The following is a 10,000-nucleotide window of genomic DNA, read 5'->3' as shown; positions in this document are numbered from 1 at the left end:
ACTCTCTCCCCTTAAGAGTCGGATCGACGATACTTTTTCTCGTCTTTAAGACAGTTCTCTTTCTCCTCTCTCTTCTCTCTACTCTCTTCTCTCTTCTCTTTCGAGTTGGTAAATTTCGCTCCACTATTAGATTACCAACTCCGCACGAATTACCACATGGGTATATCCGCGCATATACATCAGGAGGACCTCCAAAAATTTCAAACTCTCCCGTGTATCTCTCCGAGATCTTTTTAGAAGAAAAAGAATCTCGGATGTCACATCGACTTTCAGGTTTGTAAGCACGTATGCTCGAGCGCTCTCCATCGTGTAAGCACGGACATAACGCACGAAGTCCGAAGACCGCGTACGTTAACATGCTGGACATATCGAGAAAGCGCGAACCATGCTAGGCGTACCCATGTCGAGGCCCTCGCGTTAAAGATCATACTCTTCTTTTCGTTCTCTCTTCTTTGCCCAGAAATAATATATATTTCTTATAATATATACCTCTTAGTTTATGTATTTCTCTCTTAGGACACCTCAATTTTATATGTATATATTATATTTCATTCGAACAATTTTTGTTCGTCGCCCCTTTTTGTGTGTAGTATTTCGTTTGGTCTTTGCCATTAAATTTTTGTATACGAAAAATATATTTTCGCTCGGATAGAAAACCCCTTTTGGGTTTCTGAGAGTTGATGTGAGAGTCGTACAAGTATAACGAATATACGTTGTATCCAACCCAACATTCTGGGCTTACCACATAAGGGCCATTCGGTCTGAGACACCGACCCGTGGTCATGCTGTGTAGAGAAAAATTCGCAACGGAACGCGGTACAGAACAGTCGAGGAATGGACCTCGAGGAGCTGAACGACTGCTTCTCGACCGAGATCGTAGAATAGCCGCTCGCCCGCCGCTGCGCCGACCGGTCCGCTCGAACCGACGTGCTCTCTTATAGTAACCAAACGGGCGGCCGCGACGACCGCGGCGCCGGCCGCTCAGCACGGGCGCTTATGGTGGTAAACTGCCGCGCGTACAGACCAACCGGCCGGGCTGCTGGTACTTAGCCGCTGAAACTATGGTCGATTCGAACATATATTAACATACGATTTTTATTCGATAAATCGTTATTGTACATATTAAACGTTAGTTTCCACCGAAAGAAAAATTTTTTAGAATTTTTTTTTTCCAAAAATTGCAAGAGTAAACTTTTTTAATATTCGATTTAAAAATTTTTAAATGCTTAATCCTTACATTAAACTACTGGGAGAACTCAGAAATCATAATGAAAAAAATTACAAAAATTTATTTTTCTCAGAAACTCCGAAAAACAGAGTGGTCGAATCCGTGCAAGCCGGAATTTTTCTAAGTCCCCACGGTCAAGAGTAAACTTTTTTAATAAGCGTTTTAAAATTATTTCAATGTTTAATCCATGCGTAAACATGACGTTTATTAACGTTTTTAACATTAAAAAAAATTACAAAAATTTATTTTTCAAAAAAAATGGAAAAAACCGATTCGTCGGAGCGAGGTGTCCAGCCCGTGCGGTAATTCCAGCAGGCGAATCGGACTTCCCGAAATTTTTCTAAGTCCCACGGTCGACACCAACTTTTTTAATAAGCGTTTTAAAATTATTTCAATGTTTAATCCATGCGTAAACATGAAGTTTATTAACGTTTTTAACATTAAAAAAAATTACAAAAATTTATTTTTCGGAAAAAATGGAAAAAACCGATTCGTCAGAGCGAGGTGTCCAGCCCGTGCGGTAATTCCAGCAGGCGAATCGGACTTCCCGAAATTTTTCTAAGTCCCACGGTCGACACCAACTTTTTTAATAAGCGTTTTAAAATTATTTCAATGTTTAATCCATGCGTAAACATGACGTTTATTAACGTTTTTAACATTAAAAAAAATTACAAAAATTTATTTTTCGGAAAAAATGGAAAAAACCGATTCGTCGGAGCGAGGTGTCCAGCCCGTGCGGTAATTCCAGCAGGCGAATCGGACTTCCCGAAATTTTTCTAAGTCCCACGGTCGACACCAACTTTTTTAATAAGCGTTTTAAAATTATTTCAATGTTTAATCCATGCGTAAACATGAAGTTTATTAACGTTTTTAACATTAAAAAAAATTACAAAAATTTATTTTTCGGAAAAAATGGAAAAAACCGATTCGTCGGAGCGAGGTGTCCAGCCCGTGCGGTAATTCCAGCAGGCGAATCGGACTTCCCGAAATTTTTCTAAGTCCCACGGTCGACACCAACTTTTTTAATAAGCGTTTTAAAATTATTTCAATGTTTAATCCATGCGTAAACATGACGTTTATTAACGTTTTTAACATTAAAAAAAATTACAAAAATTTATTTTTCGGAAAAAATGGAAAAAACCGATTCGTCGGAGCGAGGTGTCCAGCCCGTGCGGTAATTCCAGCAGGCGAATCGGACTTCCCGAAATTTTTCTAAGTCCCACGGTCGACACCAACTTTTTTAATAAGCGTTTTAAAATTATTTCAATGTTTAATCCATGCGTAAACATGACGTTTATTAACGTTTTTAACATTAAAAAAAATTACAAAAATTTATTTTTCGGAAAAAATGGAAAAAACCGATTCGTCGGAGCGAGGTGTCCAGCCCGTGCGGTAATTCCAGCAGGCGAATCGGACTTCCCGAAATTTTTCTAAGTCCCACGGTCGACACCAACTTTTTTAATAAGCGTTTTAAAATTATTTCAATGTTTAATCCATGCGTAAACATGAAGTTTATTAACGTTTTTAACATTAAAAAAAATTACAAAAATTTATTTTTCGGAAAAAATGGAAAAAACCGATTCGTCGGAGCGAGGTGTCCAGCCCGTGCGGTAATTCCAGCAGGCGAATCGGACTTCCCGAAATTTTTCTAAGTCCCACGGTCGACACCAACTTTTTTAATAAGCGTTTTAAAATTATTTCAATGTTTAATCCATGCGTAAACATGACGTTTATTAACGTTTTTAACATTAAAAAAAATTACAAAAATTTATTTTTCGGAAAAAATGGAAAAAACCGATTCGTCGGAGCGAGGTGTCCAGCCCGTGCGGTAATTCCAGCAGGCGAATCGGACTTCCCGAAATTTTTCTAAGTCCCACGGTCGACACCAACTTTTTTAATAAGCGTTTTAAAATTATTTCAATGTTTAATCCATGCGTAAACATGACGTTTATTAACGTTTTTAACATTAAAAAAAATTACAAAAATTTATTTTTCGGAAAAAATGGAAAAAACCGATTCGTCGGAGCGAGGTGTCCTGCCCGTGCGGTAATTCCAGCAGGCGAATCGGACTTCCCGAAATTTTTCTAAGTCCCACGGTCGACACCAACTTTTTTAATAAGCGTTTTAAAATTATTTCAATGTTTAATCCATGCGTAAACATGACGTTTATTAACGTTTTTAACATTAAAAAAAATTACAAAAATTTATTTTTCGGAAAAAATGGAAAAAACCGATTCGTCGGAGCGAGGTGTCCAGCCCGTGCGGTAATTCCAGCAGGCGAATCGGACTTCCCGAAATTTTTCTAAGTCCCACGGTCGACACCAACTTTTTTAATAAGCGTTTTAAAATTATTTCAATGTTTAATCCATGCGTAAACATGAAGTTTATTAACGTTTTTAACATTAAAAAAAATTACAAAAATTTATTTTTCGGAAAAAATGGAAAAAACCGATTCGTCGGAGCGAGGTGTCCAGCCCGTGCGGTAATTCCAGCAGGCGAATCGGACTTCCCGAAATTTTTCTAAGTCCCACGGTCGACACCAACTTTTTTAATAAGCGTTTTAAAATTATTTCAATGTTTAATCCATGCGTAAACATGACGTTTATTAACGTTTTTAACATTAAAAAAAATTACAAAAATTTATTTTTCGGAAAAAATGGAAAAAACCGATTCGTCGGAGCGAGGTGTCCAGCCCGTGCGGTAATTCCAGCAGGCGAATCGGACTTCCCGAAATTTTTCTAAGTCCCACGGTCGACACCAACTTTTTTAATAAGCGTTTTAAAATTATTTCAATGTTTAATCCATGCGTAAACATGACGTTTATTAACGTTTTTAACATTAAAAAAAATTACAAAAATTTATTTTTCGGAAAAAATGGAAAAAACCGATTCGTCGGAGCGAGGTGTCCAGCCCGTGCGGTAATTCCAGCAGGCGAATCGGACTTCCCGAAATTTTTCTAAGTCCCACGGTCGACACCAACTTTTTTAATAAGCGTTTTAAAATTATTTCAATGTTTAATCCATGCGTAAACATGAAGTTTATTAACGTTTTTAACATTAAAAAAAATTACAAAAATTTATTTTTCGGAAAAAATGGAAAAAACCGATTCGTCGGAGCGAGGTGTCCAGCCCGTGCGGTAATTCCAGCAGGCGAATCGGACTTCCCGAAATTTTTCTAAGTCCCACGGTCGACACCAACTTTTTTAATAAGCGTTTTAAAATTATTTCAATGTTTAATCCATGCGTAAACATGAAGTTTATTAACGTTTTTAACATTAAAAAAAATTACAAAAATTTATTTTTCGGAAAAAATGGAAAAAACCGATTCGTCGGAGCGAGGTGTCCAGCCCGTGCGGTAATTCCAGCAGGCGAATCGGACTTCCCGAAATTTTTCTAAGTCCCACGGTCGACACCAACTTTTTTAATAAGCGTTTTAAAATTATTTCAATGTTTAATCCATGCGTAAACATGACGTTTATTAACGTTTTTAACATTAAAAAAAATTACAAAAATTTATTTTTCGGAAAAAATGGAAAAAACCGATTCGTCGGAGCGAGGTGTCCAGCCCGTGCGGTAATTCCAGCAGGCGAATCGGACTTCCCGAAATTTTTCTAAGTCCCACGGTCGACACCAACTTTTTTAATAAGCGTTTTAAAATTATTTCAATGTTTAATCCATGCGTAAACATGACGTTTATTAACGTTTTTAACATTAAAAAAAATTACAAAAATTTATTTTTCGGAAAAAATGGAAAAAACCGATTCGTCGGAGCGAGGTGTCCAGCCCGTGCGGTAATTCCAGCAGGCGAATCGGACTTCCCGAAATTTTTCTAAGTCCCACGGTCGACACCAACTTTTTTAATAAGCGTTTTAAAATTATTTCAATGTTTAATCCATGCGTAAACATGAAGTTTATTAACGTTTTTAACATTAAAAAAAATTACAAAAATTTATTTTTCGGAAAAAATGGAAAAAACCGATTCGTCGGAGCGAGGTGTCCAGCCCGTGCGGTAATTCCAGCAGGCGAATCGGACTTCCCGAAATTTTTCTAAGTCCCACGGTCGACACCAACTTTTTTAATAAGCGTTTTAAAATTATTTCAATGTTTAATCCATGCGTAAACATGACGTTTATTAACGTTTTTAACATTAAAAAAAATTACAAAAATTTATTTTTCGGAAAAAATGGAAAAAACCGATTCGTCGGAGCGAGGTGTCCAGCCCGTGCGGTAATTCCAGCAGGCGAATCGGACTTCCCGAAATTTTTCTAAGTCCCACGGTCGACACCAACTTTTTTAATAAGCGTTTTAAAATTATTTCAATGTTTAATCCATGCGTAAACATGACGTTTATTAACGTTTTTAACATTAAAAAAAATTACAAAAATTTATTTTTCGGAAAAAATGGAAAAAACCGATTCGTCGGAGCGAGGTGTCCTGCCCGTGCGGTAATTCCAGCAGGCGAATCGGACTTCCCGAAATTTTTCTAAGTCCCACGGTCGACACCAACTTTTTTAATAAGCGTTTTAAAATTATTTCAATGTTTAATCCATGCGTAAACATGACGTTTATTAACGTTTTTAACATTAAAAAAAATTACAAAAATTTATTTTTCGGAAAAAATGGAAAAAACCGATTCGTCGGAGCGAGGTGTCCAGCCCGTGCGGTAATTCCAGCAGGCGAATCGGACTTCCCGAAATTTTTCTAAGTCCCACGGTCGACACCAACTTTTTTAATAAGCGTTTTAAAATTATTTCAATGTTTAATCCATGCGTAAACATGAAGTTTATTAACGTTTTTAACATTAAAAAAAATTACAAAAATTTATTTTTCGGAAAAAATGGAAAAAACCGATTCGTCGGAGCGAGGTGTCCATCCCGTGCGGTAATTCCAGCAGGCGAATCGGACTTCCCGAAATTTTTCTAAGTCCCACGGTCGACACCAACTTTTTTAATAAGCGTTTTAAAATTATTTCAATGTTTAATCCATGCGTAAACATGACGTTTATTAACGTTTTTAACATTAAAAAAAATTACAAAAATTTATTTTTCGGAAAAAATGGAAAAAACCGATTCGTCGGAGCGAGGTGTCCAGCCCGTGCGGTAATTCCAGCAGGCGAATCGGACTTCCCGAAATTTTTCTAAGTCCCACGGTCGACACCAACTTTTTTAATAAGCGTTTTAAAATTATTTCAATGTTTAATCCATGCGTAAACATGACGTTTATTAACGTTTTTAACATTAAAAAAAATTACAAAAATTTATTTTTCGGAAAAAATGGAAAAAACCGATTCGTCGGAGCGAGGTGTCCTGCCCGTGCGGTAATTCCAGCAGGCGAATCGGACTTCCCGAAATTTTTCTAAGTCCCACGGTCGACACCAACTTTTTTAATAAGCGTTTTAAAATTATTTCAATGTTTAATCCATGCGTAAACATGAAGTTTATTAACGTTTTTAACATTAAAAAAAATTACAAAAATTTATTTTTCGGAAAAAATGGAAAAAACCGATTCGTCGGAGCGAGGTGTCCAGCCCGTGCGGTAATTCCAGCAGGCGAATCGGACTTCCCGAAATTTTTCTAAGTCCCACGGTCGACACCAACTTTTTTAATAAGCGTTTTAAAATTATTTCAATGTTTAATCCATGCGTAAACATGACGTTTATTAACGTTTTTAACATTAAAAAAAATTACAAAAATTTATTTTTCGGAAAAAATGGAAAAAACCGATTCGTCGGAGCGAGGTGTCCAGCCCGTGCGGTAATTCCAGCAGGCGAATCGGACTTCCCGAAATTTTTCTAAGTCCCACGGTCGACACCAACTTTTTTAATAAGCGTTTTAAAATTATTTCAATGTTTAATCCATGCGTAAACATGACGTTTATTAACGTTTTTAACATTAAAAAAAATTACAAAAATTTATTTTTCGGAAAAAATGGAAAAAACCGATTCGTCGGAGCGAGGTGTCCAGCCCGTGCGGTAATTCCAGCAGGCGAATCGGACTTCCCGAAATTTTTCTAAGTCCCACGGTCGACACCAACTTTTTTAATAAGCGTTTTAAAATTATTTCAATGTTTAATCCATGCGTAAACATGAAGTTTATTAACGTTTTTAACATTAAAAAAAATTACAAAAATTTATTTTTCGGAAAAAATGGAAAAAACCGATTCGTCGGAGCGAGGTGTCCAGCCCGTGCGGTAATTCCAGCAGGCGAATCGGACTTCCCGAAATTTTTCTAAGTCCCACGGTCGACACCAACTTTTTTAATAAGCGTTTTAAAATTATTTCAATGTTTAATCCATGCGTAAACATGACGTTTATTAACGTTTTTAACATTAAAAAAAATTACAAAAATTTATTTTTCGGAAAAAATGGAAAAAACCGATTCGTCGGAGCGAGGTGTCCAGCCCGTGCGGTAATTCCAGCAGGCGAATCGGACTTCCCGAAATTTTTCTAAGTCCCACGGTCGACACCAACTTTTTTAATAAGCGTTTTAAAATTATTTCAATGTTTAATCCATGCGTAAACATGACGTTTATTAACGTTTTTAACATTAAAAAAAATTACAAAAATTTATTTTTCGGAAAAAATGGAAAAAACCGATTCGTCGGAGCGAGGTGTCCTGCCCGTGCGGTAATTCCAGCAGGCGAATCGGACTTCCCGAAATTTTTCTAAGTCCCACGGTCGACACCAACTTTTTTAATAAGCGTTTTAAAATTATTTCAATGTTTAATCCATGCGTAAACATGACGTTTATTAACGTTTTTAACATTAAAAAAAATTACAAAAATTTATTTTTCGGAAAAAATGGAAAAAACCGATTCGTCGGAGCGAGGTGTCCAGCCCGTGCGGTAATTCCAGCAGGCGAATCGGACTTCCCGAAATTTTTCTAAGTCCCACGGTCGACACCAACTTTTTTAATAAGCGTTTTAAAATTATTTCAATGTTTAATCCATGCGTAAACATGAAGTTTATTAACGTTTTTAACATTAAAAAAAATTACAAAAATTTATTTTTCGGAAAAAATGGAAAAAACCGATTCGTCGGAGCGAGGTGTCCATCCCGTGCGGTAATTCCAGCAGGCGAATCGGACTTCCCGAAATTTTTCTAAGTCCCACGGTCGACACCAACTTTTTTAATAAGCGTTTTAAAATTATTTCAATGTTTAATCCATGCGTAAACATGACGTTTATTAACGTTTTTAACATTAAAAAAAATTACAAAAATTTATTTTTCGGAAAAAATGGAAAAAACCGATTCGTCGGAGCGAGGTGTCCAGCCCGTGCGGTAATTCCAGCAGGCGAATCGGACTTCCCGAAATTTTTCTAAGTCCCACGGTCGACACCAACTTTTTTAATAAGCGTTTTAAAATTATTTCAATGTTTAATCCATGCGTAAACATGACGTTTATTAACGTTTTTAACATTAAAAAAAATTACAAAAATTTATTTTTCGGAAAAAATGGAAAAAACCGATTCGTCGGAGCGAGGTGTCCTGCCCGTGCGGTAATTCCAGCAGGCGAATCGGACTTCCCGAAATTTTTCTAAGTCCCACGGTCGACACCAACTTTTTTAATAAGCGTTTTAAAATTATTTCAATGTTTAATCCATGCGTAAACATGAAGTTTATTAACGTTTTTAACATTAAAAAAAATTACAAAAATTTATTTTTCGGAAAAAATGGAAAAAACCGATTCGTCGGAGCGAGGTGTCCAGCCCGTGCGGTAATTCCAGCAGGCGAATCGGACTTCCCGAAATTTTTCTAAGTCCCACGGTCGACACCAACTTTTTTAATAAGCGTTTTAAAATTATTTCAATGTTTAATCCATGCGTAAACATGACGTTTATTAACGTTTTTAACATTAAAAAAAATTACAAAAATTTATTTTTCGGAAAAAATGGAAAAAACCGATTCGTCGGAGCGAGGTGTCCTGCCCGTGCGGTAATTCCAGCAGGCGAATCGGACTTCCCGAAATTTTTCTAAGTCCCACGGTCGACACCAACTTTTTTAATAAGCGTTTTAAAATTATTTCAATGTTTAATCCATGCGTAAACATGAAGTTTATTAACGTTTTTAACATTAAAAAAAATTACAAAAATTTATTTTTCGGAAAAAATGGAAAAAACCGATTCGTCGGAGCGAGGTGTCCAGCCCGTGCGGTAATTCCAGCAGGCGAATCGGACTTCCCGAAATTTTTCTAAGTCCCACGGTCGACACCAACTTTTTTAATAAGCGTTTTAAAATTATTTCAATGTTTAATCCATGCGTAAACATGACGTTTATTAACGTTTTTAACATTAAAAAAAATTACAAAAATTTATTTTTCGGAAAAAATGGAAAAAACCGATTCGTCGGAGCGAGGTGTCCTGCCCGTGCGGTAATTCCAGCAGGCGAATCGGACTTCCCGAAATTTTTCTAAGTCCCACGGTCGACACCAACTTTTTTAATAAGCGTTTTAAAATTATTTCAATGTTTAATCCATGCGTAAACATGAAGTTTATTAACGTTTTTAACATTAAAAAAAATTACAAAAATTTATTTTTCGGAAAAAATGGAAAAAACCGATTCGTCGGAGCGAGGTGTCCAGCCCGTGCGGTAATTCCAGCAGGCGAATCGGACTTCCCGAAATTTTTCTAAGTCCCACGGTCGACACCAACTTTTTTAATAAGCGTTTTAAAATTATTTCAATGTTTAATCCATGCGTAAACATGACGTTTATTAACGTTTTTAACATTAAAAAAAATTACAAAAATTTATTTTTCGGAAAAAATGGAAAAAACC

Source organism: Nomia melanderi, unplaced genomic scaffold (assembly GCF_051020985.1).
Source record: "Nomia melanderi isolate GNS246 unplaced genomic scaffold, iyNomMela1 scaffold0150, whole genome shotgun sequence".
NCBI lineage: Eukaryota > Metazoa > Arthropoda > Insecta > Hymenoptera > Halictidae > Nomia > Nomia melanderi.
Note: the sequence above shows the minus strand (reverse complement) of the source record.